The sequence below is a fragment of the Etheostoma spectabile genome, unplaced genomic scaffold (assembly GCF_008692095.1).
Source record: "Etheostoma spectabile isolate EspeVRDwgs_2016 unplaced genomic scaffold, UIUC_Espe_1.0 scaffold00019105, whole genome shotgun sequence".
Taxonomy (NCBI): domain Eukaryota; kingdom Metazoa; phylum Chordata; class Actinopteri; order Perciformes; family Percidae; genus Etheostoma; species Etheostoma spectabile.
The window spans coordinates 1-17,641 of NW_022604675.1; the positions used below are offsets into that span (position 1 = coordinate 1).

General features: G+C 39.4%; 1 pseudogene; it reads right to left on the reverse strand.

Annotated features, from left to right (window-relative positions):
• Positions 1-19: 19 nt before the first annotated feature.
• Positions 20-10,836, reverse strand: LOC116683767 (alpha-2-macroglobulin-like; annotated as a pseudogene).
• Positions 10,837-17,641: the final 6,805 nt, after the last annotated feature.

The window sequence follows — 17,641 nt, forward strand, 5'->3', positions numbered from 1 at the left end:
AAACGAGACTCACCACTGGTCAGAAGTTGGTGGCCTTTTCCTTGAGGGCTGGGGTCAGCTGCTGTGTGTTTTTAGGTACTCGGGATGTAGATGTTTGGGCGAGGAGGGCCATGTTCTGCTCACCACATCCATACGGCATCTGCAGCAGCCCCATCCAGGTTCTTCAGGGCCCGGCCCAGAATGTCACCTGCCCAAAACACAGAATCACTGAGACTGAACACGAAACTAACCTAACCTTTACTTTCTAATGGGGCTTGAAAGACAAACTGTATGTTCTTATGTTGTCATACCACCTTTTGTCAATGAACTAATTTACTGTAATATGTTGAAGGTATAAATTCCTTTGTATTTTGACTTTAGTTTGTGGTCAGAATGAAAAGGAATCCGATTGGTTTATTTATCCAAGCCTTTCACTTCTTAAAAGAAAATTAAGCAACTCTCAATTAAAATTCATTTATTAAAAAGGAATTCACCAAGGACTGATACTGAAGCACGGGCAGATCCATCAATCATGTTCCTAGGGAGTTCTATGTATATTTCCTCTGTCAAAACGTCCCCTGCGATCAGAGAGAGAGAGAGAGAGAGGAGGAGAGAGAGAGAGATAGAGAGAGAGAGAGCGAGAGAGAGAGAGAGAGAGAGAGAGAGAACAAACCTCAGCAATAAAAAAGAGAGAAACAGCACTAAACCCAAGATGCTTTTAGATTAAACCTACAGTTAGTGGATCATGTATTGAAACAGGTCAGACTGGATTAAGATCAGTCTGAAAACTGGAGGGTTCTTTCATTAGGTTGGTAAAAATGTATTTAATGACAGTAAATCTGACACATTGGACTAAACTTGACAATCTGCCATGATCACAGACACTGAAACTAGGGCTATCTGCAAGTAGTGAATGTCTCCATTACATTTTTTAACATGCAATCTACTCCACTTCCAGTATTTGTCTTTTCACCTGTTTGATGGGCCATGCCTATTGTAACAGTACTGACCTTTTGGGTCGAGCAGCCAGTTGAAGGTCTTTGTTATCTCAATTCCCTCAGGCTGAGAGGGGAAGAAATATGTGAGTTACACAGAGCTTCCATTTGGTTAATGGATAAACATTTTCTTTGTCATCTTGTTTTTAAGGTACCAACCTTTACTATGAGAGGTCGTGTGACCACGTCAATTCGTCCCCTTTCAGGCACGCTCACAACCTCATTGTGACATAAAGTTGGGGATGACACAGCCTCAGCCTTCACTGCCACATTTACAACTCCTAAAAAGAACAAATCCGCGTGAAACTTGATACAGATCAACAACATTTTGTCACTAAAGTGGATCTCACTGATTTCACAGAGATCAAAAGGGCTCCTCCACCTCAACAGCCTTGTGGATGAAAGCTTGACTCTCACCTAAGGTTGAGGGGGTCATGGTCCAGCTGAAGTCTTGCGCTCACCGCCACACAGACAGGATGTGTACTGGTCACGAGAGAGGGGGTGAGGGTGTAATGTAAGGAGGGGGGTGAGTCACAGAGACCTGTTCAAGAGAGAAAATATATTTAAAAATGGAGATTTATGACAAATGCAAGAACCTACTAGAACCTTGGTGAGTGAGTTGACAGGACCGGCTACAGAGGTGGGTTGAACAGCAATCTTTTTTCCCCATTGTTTCAGTTCTCATTGGTGCAGGTCGCAATATTTTAAAAAGGTGCCTTTGAATCCACATTGAAAACTATTACAATTCTTAATATAAATGTGTACAGCACTTTTCAAGCAATAAGCACTAAGTGTTTTCCAGATTAAAGATTTTCAAAACATGAATTCAGAATCAGACACAAATTGTAATGAAATGTTTTGTCAACTGAGGTTTTTTATTTTGTAGTCCTTTCCTGCTTAAGCCTTACACATGATTGTGAAAGTCACCTTCTCTCACAGTGATCTTCCATGTCAGAGGCTCAGTCATGTTTAAAGGTGGAGAATTGGCTTCTTAGAACATGAAACACGAGGTGGTCAGATTTAATGTGATAAAGTAGATGAACAGTCTGCTCTTTTGCCTAAACTTTGTTGTCCATTATTCCATTCTCTTTCAGTAACTCTGTTTTCTGATTTGTCTTTGTATGGAGATAGTTTCCTAAATTATCAATTATTAACTTATCAGAATCAAGCATTGAATTGTTCTAGAGAGAATCAAGAAATGTTCCCACTCCTGCTAAGTAGCTAATTTAGATGCTAACACACTAAGATGGGCGAAATGGTAAACGTGACACCTGCTAAACATCAGCATGTTAGCATAGCAGGAATGTTAGCATGTTAACTTAGCATTTAGGTCATGTAAAAAATTAATAAATTACCATGATGCAGCTGGTCAGGTAGTTGAAGATGGTTGCCTTCAGTTCAAAGTTCTCCCCCCGGATGATGGAGTAGGGCAGGCTGAGCTCCAGGAAGAAGGGCTGGAAGACGGTGATGTTTTTACGTGGAGCCAAGCCGAAACCTTGAGGGGACAGACAGAAAGCCTCCGTCTCCCAGGTGGTGATGGTGTCCGGGACAGTGAGGGGCACGTTCTTCGTTCCAGACTCTCTGGATCAGCAGAAACAGATGCATAGGATGAACTTTAACATACTCCCATGACTCAGAATAGTCAAAAAAACAAAAACAAAAACCAATGTGTAGACTTAATTGCAGTAACAACCCACATTACAGATACCTAAAAAAATGTGGAAATGTGAAATTGTTTCATATGCTGCATCCTTGAGGCCTCAGTAACTCAAATAAATGCATGTTATACTGGTTTCATGTAGACTCCAGCCCAAAAAGACTATTGCCCATACACAATTTTAAAGAAAGCGCTTGTAAAATCACTAATGCATTCTGCTAAAATAAATTAAACTGGACTCAAAGCTTAGGAGTAGTGTCAGTAAATCAGTTTCCTGCCGTTCATGTGTGGAGGGAGACAGCAGGATTTATGACCATTTATGTCCATCAAAACCCTCTGCAGCAAAAACTCACCCAACTTCCACCAGGTCCCAATCCAGGTCTCAGGGAAGAAAGTGCGGACTGTCACTATTGGTGGTTTATTAGGAGCTGCAGCACCTCCATTGACCATGGCAGGGACACCTGCTGCCATTACCTCTTTCCTTATGTCTATGGTAGGAGAAAGTAGATCATTCTACATTAAGTAAAATCAAAGCAATGACCACTGACTTGTTTTAATGAGTAAGTAAACATTGAGCATGCATCACTAGATGGAGGAAAAAAAATTCACCAAAGCGACCACAGCCTGGTAGTATTCTATTCCTTGGTATTTGATGCATGAAGGATTTTGGATAATCATGTTTGTTGCCATCTTCATCCCTACATTCTAGATATTACAACAATAAAAGGCATTACTGAAAAGTTAAGAAATGTAAATGCAATAACCTATTATGACATTTTTTAATTTTTTACACTCATTTGTGCAGGACGTACCTGGAAGACTGTATAAGCATCAGCTGTCCCACCACCGCTGGGGAATGGCACAATACTTCTCTTTCTCACTTCCAAACATTCTTCACCATCTTGAACGTCATATGGAATATAGGACATTTTTGTAACAGGCAACAACTGAAATATCTGAAAAGAAAGGTTTGGTTCAAAGTTATAAACTAACAATGTTTGATGGTCTATGAAGATCTGACAATTGGGAAACTCTAGGTCACTAAGGCCACTAACTACTTTTATATCTTCAAATGTGGATGTAAAGTATAATTGTCAAATCATTGCCTTTATTCATAAGGCAGACTCTTACAGAGGGCTACACCTCACAGATGTGATCATAACCTTATGCCATGGCATTTTCATAACAGCATGCTTACAACTGGGTAAAAAGAACAATCAGCTTTTCTACAACTGATAGAGGGAGAAAATGAAGAAAGATTAACCATGGTACAAGCAGATAACAGTAAAGTAAAAATGGATGATGATAAATATGCAAAAGATTTTGCAGAGGTAACAAATAACATACTTTTGGTTGTTTCCAGTAGTTACCTTGTTTGCATCCAGAGTCTTCCCTGGCTCCTTGATGAGGACGCTCTGGTCAACAGCGCTCACACCACACAGAGATTCTGGCTGGGTGGTAACCTGCATGATGGTCTCCTCTCCTGGGACAACCGAGGACGGAGAAAACTCCAGAGACACCTGACACAATCAGAAAAGACATATCTCACCGCCTGGACTTTAGTGGTAGATGACAACCTGGGATCTTTTCAACCTGACACAATCAAGCTTTTTTTCTTTCCTAGGAAGATTTTTAGTCAGATGGCCTGTTTTTAAAAGATGATTTAAAAAAAAAAAATGTATTTGATTATGATAGTAGGAAATGGGGGAGAGCCAGAGGGGACGACATGCAAAGGGCCACAGGTCAGACTCAACCCGGGTCGCTACCAAGGACTGGTATGGGGCACATACTCCACCAGTTGAGCTTCAGGTCGTCCCATCAGAAGAGCTTTTTAATGAAATCACTGATCTTTTCTTTGAGTTGACTTATTTACACTGGTGGTCAGAAGTGCCTAGCAGGGAAATTGCCTCATGCCAGGCCCACAGCAATTTCACTAGAAAGCATTTTCCTGCCAGTGGAGTGGCCACATGGCAGTTGGTCCTGCCGACGCTTAATGAATTGCTCATAATGTATCTATTGTGATTTGGGGGTTATGATATAACTGTAAGTCCACATTGGCTGCTCTGCCAAGGGTTGGTGCGTCCTTTCAAGGAGTGACAGAGTCAGAGCCTAGAATAAATGCTGCAGTTATTAAACATTTATATAAATAATCCATTCTACCTAAATCGGCTTACTGAACTTAACACTGATTTCCACACACTGACATCAGACAAAGGAAAGGCTTAATGCAAAATTAATTTGTGTTAGTATAACTACCTAAGACTGCATTTGGATAATAGCACCCTACCCATACAATAGAGTCAGAAATGGAAATTTGAAAGAAAATGACAACATAAAAGAGGTTAATGTATTCATTTCAGGTGCGATTTTCTTCTTTTCTCCAAAAAATGTCTTATAACCGTTTTTTTTGTTTTTCAAGAAAAGGCTACATGCTGTATAGACACTTTGATTCTGCACCTAAAATCTGACAGCATTTGCCACATGTCTTAGTTTTTCTCAGGCTGACCTTGTGACTGAAGCATTGCTCAGTAGAGAAGTCAGCGCTGTTGGCGATCAAAGCCTCACTGGGGAGGATGGCGTAAGCCACAACCTGGACGTCTGGTGCCATGTCTGGAGACACTGCCAGCTTAAAGGACACCTCGCCCTGATTCACTGAAACAACATGAACAACAATCATCACTCACATGCCCCCATACATCAATAGATGGCCATGCTAATTTAAGGATCATTTTAAGAGAAGTCACTTTGCTTACCCAATTTATTTTCGACTATGACCCGTTTAAATCCTTGTAAAACAATGACTCCTCTTGATAAGACCTGGGAATTTGAAAAAAAAGACAAAGAATGAGTAACGCAACAAGCCCTGTCTGCTGTGAGGTTCTGGCATGTTAAGTTAGCAGTTGAAAAAGGAGAGTTATTCAAAGGTAAGATCAGCACATCCAGAGCAAGATATTTAATAGTAGTTGCACTATTGCTAATGTTGCTGCATGGTTTTGGCTAAAGTATGCAAAAAAAATAATAATCTGGTGCATCAATTTTAAACGTTTTCCCTAAACAGGTGGGTAGTTATGTAAAGGTTGTATTAAAAAACCTCTTCCCCATGTCCATGTCTCTGGAAGTGGAAACAGGAAAACAGTTCAACCACTCACCAGATAGATCACATCCACAAAGCTGTGGGCCTCTCCAACTATGGTGTATTGGATGAAGATGTCTTCTTCTTTGTCACAGGAAAGTGGTTCATCCTTCTTCTTCACATCCAGAGAGCTGACTGATTTAGTATCAGGAGAAGAAAGTGTGGCCAAAGACACTTTGTGATCGTTAGTATCATAGTATGGCGTTCTGTAAGGAGGGTAGCCCAGTGTTGGTGTGTCACTAACCTAGAAAGCAGAGAGAATATAAAAACACTGAGATTATGACAGATAAGTAGAAGAAAGCTTCAGTTTTTACAGCCATGACAATTTGTTATAGACAGATTGTTCCATATAGCACCTTGGTCAGTTGCAGCATATTGAGAAACCATTTGAGGTGTAAGATTTAGACTGTTGTCAGCTTTATGATAAATGTCGGGTTACAGATTGTAGTTTCAGTGCTACTTCTTACTTGTAATTGGATGTCCCCTTTAAAGTCAGCTGTGCTTAACAAGAAAGTGGCAACACCATCTCTGTTGGTTTTGAGATTCTGTAACAAACGCGATGACCACCTTTCCCCCTCAAACAGGAACACCGGCATGTCAGGAATGGGTCTATTATTGTAATCAACGGCTTTAACCTGTTGGAAGAACAATGTTGTATCACCGAGAATGCACATTGCTTCAGTTACACTGTGTCTATAATCACATTGAAGAAGTGAAGACCAAATGCACTTACTTTTCCTTCCAAATTTGATCCTTTGTCATAAATCTTGGGAGTGTCAGTGAAAGTTAGCTTTCCAACAACGTATGAAATCACTGTAGTCTTCTCTTGTGAGCGTGAAATACCTGTACAAGACAATCATGTTGCAATGTTTACACCATATTGTTTCAATACATGGCATAGTAATTGTGTCATTATAAACATACTAACATACTAATACTAATAACATACTAAGTCTTCTTTAAATATAAGTACAATATATCTTATGACTTGCCTGTTCCCTCCTCTTTCATGTTTGCAGTGAGTTGCAGTACATCTTGAAGTGCCTTTTGTGCAATTTTTGTGAAAGTTGACATAGTGAAGATAAAAGTGGCACAGCCTCTCCTGTCAGTCTAGAAAAGAACAATAAAATAAGGATTAAAGTGACGGACAATTCAGACTTTCCACATGTCATGCCTTTATTATTCTTAATGACTTTTAACTATCAAATCTTTATTACTACTATCTCCTTTGTGTAAAGACGAACCTTTACGCCCCTCAGTTTGTACATTAGACTGACAAAAGAATGACAGTACGTAGTTTTAAATGTGCACAGTGTACATTATGTAGGAGGATATGTAAGGTCTATGCACCTTACTTCATTAGACTGTTACCATAGCTACTGTACCTGCTTGGTCTCCTTGTAGCAAGGCATCGGATTTCCGGGATTCCCTCTGGATGTTCAGGAGGCGTACAAGGGGTATACCAACATTGGCATCTATAGGTCGGCACACCTTGAAGTCAACACTGCCCGGCACAGGCTGGCCGTATGTATACCTAAATAGATAAAGAAAAAGAACATTGAAAAGTAACCATTCCCTAATCTGTACTTATTTTAGAATATTTAAGAGTAATGAGCGAAATAGCTTTTACTTACGTTGCACATACTTCAGCCTTGACTACTTCCTGATTAATGCTTACTTCATCAGCTGCATTTATTTGTAGGTCAAATTTAGGCAAAACTGGGGGTGAAATGGGATTATTAGCATTCTTTACTCATTAAACATGGATTAAATTGGATGGTAAAAATGTAACTCACCGTATTTTTCCACCTTGAAGCTGTGATGTATTTTATCCGACCCAATCGATACAGTAACTTGGTAGGCTCCTTCACGGGCCTCAGAGTTCAAGGGGTAAGAAAGCTGCAATATCTTACTATTGGAGGTTTCCTTCAGCCACTGTCCAATCCTGTTGCTGGTAGAATCCTGTTAAGTGAAGTAAAGAAGAACAGTGACAATAGGAAACTCTTAAATATAGGAAGAGCGGTATTTCTTCTTCTCCTTCAATAAGGTGGCAGATAAAACTGGCCATGGTTTGGTGTAAGATTGTTTGAGCAAGAAAAATATGAAAACCTGAAGCATACACACAAGTGTACTGGCAGGCTATTATCAGTGCCCAGTTGCAGATGTATTGGTCTTAGTGTATAACTGGCATTTGTACAAAGTTGTTGCAAAGGTACACTACCGGTCAAAAGTTTGGGGTCACTTACAAATTTCCATACCACTCCATTATAGACAGAATACCAGCTGATCTGAGTGGGGGGCTACATTTACATTGCCCATTATCTGCAAAATCATCCAATGTTCCAAAGGCACTTTCTGTTTACTAATCTGATATCATAAAAAAAAAAAACTAATTAGAAAAACCCTGGAGTACCCTTTTGCAATTATGTAAGCACATACTGTAAATGAAAACTGCTTGCATTGTCATGGATTTGCGCAATGCAAATATTAAAAACTGAACTGCCACCTACTGATAACAAAGAGGCTGTTAATATCTTCAGAAAATGCTCGTCAAAGGAGCTTGAGTTAAGATTTTTGTCAAACACTTAAGGAAAAGAGAAAAATCTGAAAATGCAGCCTGTAAAACAAGATTTTTGGTGTCCAAGGTTACCCATGAATTCTTACACTTACTCTCATCATTAATAAATGTCTTGTTCAAGTTGTAAAATAGGCCTCCACACAATGTTTCTCACATTTGATAACAGAATCAGTGAAACATTCCATAAAGCTTGGGCCCGACACCTTATAAATCACTTCATGTTTTTAGGAGATTAGCATGCTTAACTTTTAATAAGCCTAATAAGTTAACTGGAGCATTTTGTTTTAAGGTATTTGTATTAGAAAATTAAAAAAAATTCCAGTATGTTAAAGAGTGGATGGTACTCTTACCTCAATTTCGATTATATCGTACTGTAAAGAAACAAAGAAAGATTTGTTAAAGCACAAGCTGCTTTGTATTCCTCTCATCACACAGTGTCCTAACGAGTTAAAGACAGGAGCTCTTATATTTATTCTGTTTTATAGTTCTTCTAGAGAAAATAAATACAGTTCTATTGTTATATTTAGTATACATGCCACAGTTTTTTTTTTTTTTTAAGGAAAGACTGTTCAAACACTCACCAGCTGATGGACAGGTTTAAACTTGGTGTCCAGTGTGACGACTCTGAATTGCACTGAGAGACATGCAGAGAGATTACATGAAGCCTTTACAGCTCTTCTACAGTAGTGTTAAACATCCTAAAAGGTCTGTTAACTGAGATATTACAAATTTGAAAGAAAGGTTATAAAAAAAAATCAGTGGAAATATCCCAATATCCCAAGAAAGAAACTTTCAGCTCAGTGTGCATACTTAACTTTTAACATTTAGGAATCTGGACACAGCCTTGGATTTCAATAAGGTGCTGGATAGTTTTGCACAGAAAGTGCAGTTAAGGAATAGTACTAATTCTGAGATGAGATACCTCATTCTAAATAATATTGTCAATGTGAGACATTACTATCATATCCAGAATGTGGGGACTTCTGGGCTCTCAACTGCAGCAGGGAAAAAGCAGTAATTTTATTTACACTAACATTATCTATACACTGTACATGCTAACATGTCTCTAGGCTTCTGTGATTTTAACCTCTATGGTCTGTAAATATTACTCCTGATATTCTGGGGCACAATTACTTTCTCATTATATGTTAGCGCTAATAGTTAGTCAAGGACGACAGATTTCTGTCATTGTGTGGCTTCATTTTTAAATCCTGGGAATGTCGATATAAAAGATTTGATATTATGGCAATACATGTTCTACACAGTGCTGCATGCACTGCAATTTGTAAAGAGGAAACTTGTCTATGTATGGTACCATATTGTGTACTATGTTAGATCTTTGATTTGATTTATTTGCACAATAACACAAAGTGGTATTAACAGGACAACATAAGAAAAAAAGCAAGCTGTGCATGTGAGGAAAAGCTTGAGGCTTGTGGAAGGAATCTCACCTCAGTATTATAAGCAAACAAAAGTCATGTAATCTACATAAGTAACTAAACATAGAATCAAAAAGCACATAAACAGACATGAATCAAGTAAAAACCCATCAGCTCCAAATTACCTGTTTGTCCTGGGAGGTAGATTGGTTTATCTGTTTGGATGAATGTCATTGGTTTATAGACTTTGATCTTAACTTTTCTGACTTCTCTAGAGTAGAATGTGTTGCCTTGTACCACCACCTCCAAGTTCTGCACCACTTCATCCTGCACTAAAGGAACCTGTGACAGAAATATATTTTATAGACACCAAGAGAGTCATACATCCCATTAAAAATGATGAAATTAATATTTAACTTGATCTGTTATCATCTGAATGGTTAAAATCACATATTACAACAGCAGTTTACACAGTTTATTTATTATTAATATTGTGTGCTTTCCTTTACAAATCTGTTTGTGTCTGTATGTGTTATGAAATCCCACCAATGTTTCCCAAATGAATTTTTTCAACACATTTTATGGAAATGAGCAAATCAAATCCGGGAAGCCACTGACCTTAAAGTTAATGCAGGTATGAAATTCTCTACAGGACGTCTCCTTCAGAAGGGTTGTATTCCTCTCTTGGGACATCAGAGTGACTCTCATTTCCAGCGTCTCTATGGGCTGCAGGAGACTCGCACAGAATTTGGTCTCAGCTCCAGATTCAAGAACTGCAGGAATGGCTACCATGTACTGCCTACAGACACAGACACACATACAGTAGACATCTCACTGGATCTGACATGGAGACACCCCACCCAGAAGATTATGCAGTATAAAATCCTTACCCATGATCAATTCATTTAACCACAGGCTATTACTATTTTTTAAGTGTAGAGGTAACTTACGGTCCTGACACCGCTTGGCCCACGCACATCCAGCTCAAGAAGACACACAGTCTCCATGTCCACATCTGAATCCCGGGACGACCCATGACTGAATGAGATGATCTTGAGTCAGCATCTGTTTAATAGTCTCTGATAAAGAATCCCACGCCCACAATGCACCCATACATCCCCTCTATCTGATTTAAGGTAACCCATTCAATCATTTACAGACATTCATTCATGTTGTGGTGTGTAAGGTGTTGAATAATGTTCTCACTAATTGCAGATAATATGATAAGAATGTAAAAGGTTTCTGTAAGAGACCAAGTGTGTTTTGCTGTATGCTTATTGTACAGAGTTGTGTCCTTTCATAGAGACAGTGGTTTGCCAAACAAAGAAAACTGACGCACAGATGGTTTAGCTTGAGCAGTAAATATAAGATAGTTAGGGTCACAGCGGCCTCGAGCTAAGTACATTGTGTAATAATAACGAGTGAATCAGGGACAGAATGTACTGCTTTGTGTGAAAGAGCAAATAAAGACAAGACAAAGCACAGTGGCCTCAACCCTGGCATGTGTTGAGTGAAGATAAATCTCCCTGTGCTGGAGAAACGGGGTCCAAGAAGAAAGTGTAAGAAAGGTCACAAGGTCTGACATAGGCTCAGGAGTGGGGGTGCTGCAGGTGCTGCATCACCCCCTGGAAGATTTACGGTTTAATTAGGCAGTATTGGAATCCAGAAAGTTAAGTTTCTATAATAATGTAACTATAAAAGATATTTTTTACTGAATCAGTCTGCATTCACATATCTCATTTTAAGATGTGCAAATTTAACAAAGCTTCAATTTGTGATCCGGTTGGCTCAGCAGAAGAGCAGGCGCACATGTGTACTGAGAGGTTCATGCGTCGACTCAGAAGTCACGGGTTCAAATCTGACCTGTGTTGATTTCCTGCACATCTTCCCCCTTTCTCACTTAACAGTCTTGTCAAAAATTAAAGGTGAAAAAGCCAAAAAAAAGATGCAATGTGTTTTACTTGCTGCTGCCCTTTTTTGTTTTTTTTTAATCAAGTTTGTGAACAGTTTTGGCCCACAACAAACCATCTCCAAAAATGTAACAGATTCTGCGTTTAAAAGACCAAAGCAAAAGTCTAGCTCAGTGGAGTGAAACAAAGAGATACAACAAACATTTATTATTTTACTTGTTTTTTTAAGTAAGTGCTTTAGTACAACTAACAAGAGACATGTTATAATTGAGGTAAGTTTCAAGACACTACCTTATTTAATCATTAAATTAATAAATATGTTTGTTGTTTCTCTTTTCGGTGTTGCAATTTGTAGATGTCCTTAAGCCCTGTCTTACTGTCAGTAGCGCTAGCAGCAAAGAGCAGAAGCCAGCCGGAAAGTGTTAATTAAATAAACTCCTGGTGTACTTAAAATCTTTCCAATCCATTGTTTTATGAGTACATGACCTATTTGTACTACAGTAGAAGGTTGGTATAATTTTGAGCATTATTAGTGGCGTAATTTACAAGATACACAGTTGGTTCCATTAGCACCCAAACAAAGCTAATCAGCTAATAACACTAACTCGCCCAATGTTCAACGCAGGTGAAAAAAGCTTCTGGGGGTTGTTTGGCTCGAAGTCGTGGTGCAAAGGACCCTAGGGTGACAGATATCCAAAACATTCCTTTAAGTGCTAGAAATGGGTGGGTTTTATACGTCATATTCAGTGAACAGCTAACATCACATAGCCTCCTCAAGACCTGACACGGTGTGACCTTTGGGGCTGGAAAAGATGGCGCCAGCAACTGTTGGCAAATTGCGTTGCTAAAGTTTAAAATGTTTTTTCTCACCTTCAAAGTGAAATTTACTTGAAGCAAAATCTTGTGACTTTCACTGACCCTTTTCTGACCGTTTATATTCTACATTTGCTGCAAGACCAACGAGAGTATAGTTAAACCGACAACTGACAATAAAGGCGAACAAGCTAACGGAGTCGCGCTAGCTACTCAGCGCCAAGCAGGCCTACACCTGCTACAAAAAGGGAAAATGAAGCCCACTCTTTCTGAGATGCAAATAAGGCTTGTGGCCAAAGATTAAATAAAATGCCAACAGCCTTGCTATACTGATTGTAGGAGCCACATATGTTGTATGTTTTTTCCAAGAAGTACGTGACACGAAAGAAGAGATTACAACGGTCAAACGGTGGAAGATAAGATGAACACGATGTGAACAATACCACGGTCTATCAGAGCAAGAGGAGAGATGTGTGTGTGTGTGTGTGTGTGTGTGGTGTGTGTGTGTGGTGCTTGCGCGCGTGTGCATGTATGTATGTATTTTGTATGTATGTATGTTGTTGTAAATTGTAAATAAAACAATACTGGTACATATTGTTTGCATCAGGTATCAATGTCTTAGTTAAAGATATGAACTACCATTGTATGGAGCAGCAGCCTGCACAGAATTAGAGGCGACATGCAAGGACTAATGCTGACGTGTTCCAACCCTGAACCTTTTGTTTTTCACTTCGTTTTGTTTAAAGTACATCCACATACACACAGAGTCTGGTGCATGTTGTATCATATGGTGCTTTGGACTCAAGTGGAAAATCTGAATCAGCAAAGGTGGCTTGCTGTAATATTTTAGCAATAAACCACAAGCTGTCTGAATCCTCCTATACACCTTTGTTAAACAAAAAAGCACATACATTATTAATACAGTCTCTGTTATATTTGTAAACTTTCAAAAAGTCAGATTTATGGTATGGCAGTTCTTTATTAAAATCAAATTGCATGAAGCAGATATACTTGTTGAAGTTACATATTGCAAGCCTTTCTTATCCAAGTATTGGTCCACTACTGTATCAGCACTTAACATATGAGCTGGATGATACATGCCCAGCAGCGAGAAGGATTACCCTGCTCAGCCTGAACTGTGGTCCAGGAGGATGAGGCAACATGGCAGCTTCTTCATCACATTCAAATGTTCCCTGGAGCTAAGGTACAGATTTGCAACAAAAATGAAGCCTTTAAGAATGGATAGATAGACATTTATTGACCCTTTCGGAATTTCATCTTGCACCATACAGCTCCAGACAGCCGCCTACTTGCTACTTGCCTAATTGCTACTCTAAATACAAAATACTTTATAACAACAAAATTAGCCTAATGTAAAGCTACAGACCACCAATAAAGAGTTAAAGGCCTGGTTCTTCTTGCAGTTAAGCCTTTAGTTTTCATACACTTTATTTTTACACGTAAATGTTACTTCCAGTCCAGTGCCGCATTGATACTGTCACTCCTCAATGTAAGTTGAGTGCAGATTTGAGTCGCGCATGCTCAGATGTAAACGGTTTACGGCATTACGAGTCATACCCGATGAGAGTCGAGTCCAACCAGCTCTGGTCGAATGCAGTTATTTGCGCATGCTCAGATTTAAATGCTTTACGACATAACTGTCATACTAAAATTTGTGAAATCCATGAAATAATGATGTTTAGTAGTTTAGTTTGATTGCTAACATTAGCTCAAAACACCATTCAAGTAAAAGCCTTTGTTGTGCTTGATTGCTAGCTTGTAGCTAAACTAGCAGTCATTTCAAAAAGTTTTAGCTATCTATGGTTGTTTAAATGCTAACGTTACCTCAAAATGCCATTCAACTGATGGTCTTTGTTGTGTTTGATTGCTAGCTTGTAGCCAGCGTTAAACCAACGTTAAGTAGGTCAATTTTTGTTCTGTAGTGACATCACAGAAATCTCTCGTTAGCATCTTATATGCTACTTGTTGCAAAGTGACGCATGCGCAACACACATTTTCACTCGTCGCAAAGTGACACATGTGCAACTCAAATCTACACTAGACTCACATCGGGGAGTGACAAAGGATATTAGAAGCACTTTTCCGGTGATGGCTGAGCGTTACTGTGCAGCCTCCAACCGAGCTTTACGACGTAGCTGTGACTCGAGCAACCTGTCTAAAAGTTGTAAAATGTTAGGAGATAACATAGGCAAAGTAACACTAGCACTAGTTAACATTAGTTATTAAACCTAAACAGCTAATGCAAGTCCAAACTGTCTATGAGCTTCGTGGACGCTCGCTTACCCCCTTCAGTCAAGGGAATTAGCCTCTTCTCTCTAATCGTAGCTCCTATGGCGCCATTTTTATGCTACGAAGCCTTCACCCTTCGTTAGCATTCTATTGACTGCCATTCATTTTGGCGCCACTTTGTACAGTGATAATTTTACACCTGAAGCGTTTCAAGACTCTATTTGTGCATTTTATTAATTATATATATATATTATTAGTTTCAAAGAAACCTATTACCTTGCATTTCACGTTATGGCTACGTAGCAGACGTTTTTGTAAAAATAGGCTAACTATTGCGTCATAACCGCAGGACTTGCTGTCACATAGTCGACAAATCACGTATTGCCAGGAGAAGTCAGCAGACAGTTTTGACTTACATCAGCTGTTTAAGTTTAATTTCTAACGTTAACTAGCATTTTAGTTAGCAGTAATTAGCCTGTATCTATGTTGTCTCCAAACATATACCAACGCTCTCCATCTCTGCTGATTGGAATGATTGAGATTTCTTTTGGCACAGCTACCAGAAGACTTAGAAGTTTCAGACACGTTGCCCACGTCAAAACTACATCGTCAAGCTCAGGTACAGGCTGCGCAGCAGCGCTCAGCCATCACAGGAAAAAGTGAAAACTGTCTATGAGGCTTACCATAGACAACAAGTCGCTTGGTTAAGACACAACCGCCTATTTTTACGAAGCTACACTTCGTGAAAATTCACTTACCCCCTTGGGTCAGACCGGCTCTGGTCGAGTGCAGATGTCAGTTGCACATGCTCAGATTTAAATGGTTTACGGCATTACGTGTCATACTGAAATTTATGAAATCCATGACATAAAAAACTTTTCTCATTACAAACAATAAAATGGACATAATTTCAAAAACGTTTTAGTTATCTATGATTATTTGATTGCTGACATTCGTTCAAAACACCATTCCAGTGACAGCCTTTGTTGTGTTTGATGCTAACTTGTAGCCAGCAGTGAACCTACTTGGTTAAGTAGGTAAATATTTCTGTGTTGACATTACAGAAGTCTCTCGTTAGCATCTTATAGGCTACTTGTCACAAAGTGACACATGCGTGACTCAAATCTGCACCGTAAACAGGCAGGAACAATACACAAAACAAAAACGAGAACTTTTTTCCATCGGATTTTAAATGTTTATGCACATTACAAAAATAATCTGTATTCTTGCTGTTGGGTTAAAATGGAACATGAATTACAAAAAACAACAGTTGAAAATCAAGAAGTTTTTCAGTTGATTTTTAGTTTGTATGGACATTGGAAAAACGGGAAAACGGGGCTCATAGTTTCGTTTTAGGTTTAAAACGAAAAACGGATTGCACTTTAGGGCTCAGACCAAAGAAGTCTGAGTTCCTTAAGATAAATAAACTGAAATAGATTTGACCACAAAAGACAAGGAAGCGCGCAACAAACTTTGGCCACAGATTGATGATACACGCAAGCAGGGGAAAAAAAACGTCTTTGTTGGAGCCAGAGCTTTTGTTGATGGTAAAGAAATCAGAGTGTAATAGTTGATGGAAAATAAACTCCACACAGGGGTGTAAAGGAAACAAATATGAAAAGTTACATTTATGCTTTGTTGATCAGTCGACTGGTCAGTTTTTGTTCCTACCCTCACCTATGGTCATAAAGGCTGGGTGATGACCAAAAGAACAAGAACCAGGGTAAAAGCGGCCCACATGGGTTTCCTCAGGAGGGGGGCTGGTGTCTCCCTTAGAGAGAAGGTGAGAAGCTCAGTCATCAGAGAGGAGCTCGGAGTAGAGCCGCTGCTCCTTTGTGTCGAAAGGAGCCTTGAGGTGTTTCGGGTATCTGGTCAGGATGCCTCCTGGGGCCTCCCTAGGGAGGTGTTCCAGGCACGTCCAGCTGGGAAGAGGCCTTGGAGATGACCCAGGACTAGATTGAGGGATTCTATCTCCAACCTGGCCTGGGAACGCCTCAGGATCCCCCAGTCGGAGCTAGTTGATGTGGCTCGGGAAAGAGAAGTTTGGGGTCCCCTGCAGGAGCTATTTTACCCCTGACCCGATACCGGATAAGCAAATGAAGATGGATGGATGGATGAATGGAAGCATAGTTATAAAGCAGAGATCTAATCTAAAATTGAAATGGTGTTATGAAGTAATTGATATTTTGAGATTCCACTTTTTAAGGCACTTTCATTCCAATTTTTCCCCCCCTCAATGTTAGGAAAGCTCAGGGGTCAGTCTGACCCCTGAGTGCTTGAAATGAAGAGCAGCAATAACAGTCACAGTAAAAGATAATGGAGCTGTGACTAGAAATAGTAGTGGGTAGCAGTTCATGGCATTACAGGGCACTGCACGACATTATAAGGCACAGCAGGATCCAATCCAATCCAACTGTATTTTAAAAACATCTTTATAACAACCAAAGTTGACCAACGTACTGTATAGAAAAAATACAAAAATACAAAATGAAACATAACATTATAGCAGTAAAAATAATACCTGCGCAATAAAAACAATTAAACTAAATAATCAAATGCAGTAAATGAAGTCGACATCTTGGGTGTCAAAGGTGGGTTTTAAGACGTGATTTAAAAACAGACGAAGAAGGGGGAGGTAGCAGGGCATCACAGGATGTGTAGCACATATTTTGATACAGTTCTGGATTTATTTTATTTCTCCAGCAAGTTGGTTTCTGGTACAGTAATTTCAGGGTGGACAGTGACTTGTGAAACTTGTTATGGATTCTCTTGCTGAGGATGAGGAGTAAAGGGACCTGCACAGGAACCACCGCCAAAAGAAATGGAGGGCAATGGGAGAAGAAACGCAATAGCATCTGGCAACAAAGGCAGTAACAGAAATTGTATATTTCTGTATTCTGTTAGCCTATATGTATTTGTTTGCACATTTTAGTATTCTGAATTGTCA